Source organism: Choloepus didactylus, chromosome 16, assembly GCF_015220235.1.
Source record: "Choloepus didactylus isolate mChoDid1 chromosome 16, mChoDid1.pri, whole genome shotgun sequence".
Classification (NCBI taxonomy): domain Eukaryota; kingdom Metazoa; phylum Chordata; class Mammalia; order Pilosa; family Megalonychidae; genus Choloepus; species Choloepus didactylus.
In genome coordinates, this window is record NC_051322.1 from 80,010,262 (window position 1) to 80,012,209 (window position 1,948).

Consider the following 1,948-nt stretch of genomic DNA (forward strand, 5'->3'; position numbering starts at 1 on the left):
TAAATTTACAATATTGTTTTTGTAGTAATCTAAAATATTCAAACAAATTAAATATTTGACAGACATATAAGCATTTTGAAATCATAATGAAATCCAGTTATATAAAGCATAATATAGAAAGAAGTGGAGTCTACTATTTTGTGGATATTTCCTAATAAATTCTCCCTGTAAAATTTATTTTACATATATATATGTATATGTATATATATTTATGTATGTATATGTAGAATTATTGGTATGGTAATTTCAGACTAGTTCTGTGGAAACTTTTTGAAATTGAGGGTCTGAAGCACAATAAACTTTTCAGGTATGCACCAAATTTACCTGAAAAATTTTTCACATCAGTTACTTCATCAGATACTCTACTCACTTCAGGAATCATGTAATTTTCCAGGAAAAATATCCTCCAAAACCAAAATACCATTTCAGATCCAGTATGCTTAAATATATCACTCATATTGGAAGTGCTATCACCATAGTCTTTGTAACTAGCCCAAGGTGTGTGTGTGTGTGTGTTTGTGTGTGTGTGTGTGTATGAAGTTTTTATAAACTGATGTTTGTATGCTTAATTCTAATCACAAACTGTTTTCTGATGGACACTATTGTGTTTTATGCTAGAATGGAAACCTCAAAATAATCACCATGAAGCTTCTAAGATGTATGGGAGAATAAAATGCAATGGCACACATGTAAAAGATGAACTCCTCAATATTGCAATTATAAATGTTTTGAGCACTGATGTCTTGAAGAGCAGCCCAAGCCATTATTAAAAGAATGGAATAGGACATTGTCCAAGATGTAGGCAAAGTTTTGTCTCAACCCTCAGCCTCAATTTCTGGGACTAATCTTCAGTTCAGTCCAGCCAGCAGACATTCTGCAATTTTTTGTTGTATTCATTGTACAGTGTACATTCTAGATGGTTCTTTTAGTGCTATACTTTTGTCCCAGCAATTTTTGGATGTGCAGATTCCACATAGTCATCAATAAGAGCAGACAGTGCTCCTTTGCCAAATTTAGATCTGTCATCTGCAATCATTGTACTGAAGTCCAAAAGAAGATTTCAAGTATTTTTCTGTATTGATCCTTTATGCTGTTCCAACAAAAATTTAATTCATAAGTCTAAGAATTTAAGTTTTCATTTAAGCCTTACATTTCAGTATGTAATGTCTATTTCTAGATATTTTTGCCCTGGATTCTTTGTAAAATTAAAAATAAACTGGTAAAAATCCTTCAAATATACTGGTTCTTTCAATTCTTGTTCCATCTTGGGTAATGGGCACTTTGGTTTTTCTATGCTGCCTTTCCTACTTCTGTTCTGCAATATGTGTTTCTATTTGAAGAAGTCACACTTTGGTGTTTCTCTGAACTTCCATGCAGTGATCATCACACTAGTGATGGTTGAATATGGTCCTGATCATCAAAGAACTGCTGTTTACTATCTATTCCAATTTTATTTTCATCTTGTGGGTATTGGTATCTATTTTACAGTAGTTCTAACTTATTTCTGTCAATGATCCTCTTACAGTCTCTTGTATATAAATTTTAGAATTTTGCAAAAAATTGTCCATTGCAACATCTAACTTCCAGTCATTTTCAGATGATAACTTAATGCTGCTTATTCACTAGATTGTGTGAATATCATAAACTGACTATCCTTCTATGATGATTTCAACATTTTCAAATTGGTGTCCTCCAGTCCTGTCCCCTCCTCCTCTGACTCCTCAGTGAATGGACTGTGGAGGGGCTGGATTTTCTTCCTGGCTTGCTGGATCCCACTCATTCAGAGTGAAGCATGGCAGGTAGACAGTGGGCCCCAGCTGACATTTATTTATTTTTGACAGAAAATGGAAATGTTTTATTTAGATAAATTAAAATGGCTGTTATTGTGATTCCATAAGCAAAGCTCAAATCAAGTCCTGGAAACCTTGAATTCATTTCCTAAACAGAA

The 1,948-nt window shown here is 33.3% G+C and overlaps 1 pseudogene; it reads right to left on the reverse strand.

Annotated features, from left to right (window-relative positions):
* Window positions 1–931: 931 nt before the first annotated feature.
* On the reverse strand, window positions 932–1,675 carry LOC119511378 (annotated as a pseudogene).
* Window positions 1,676–1,948: the final 273 nt, after the last annotated feature.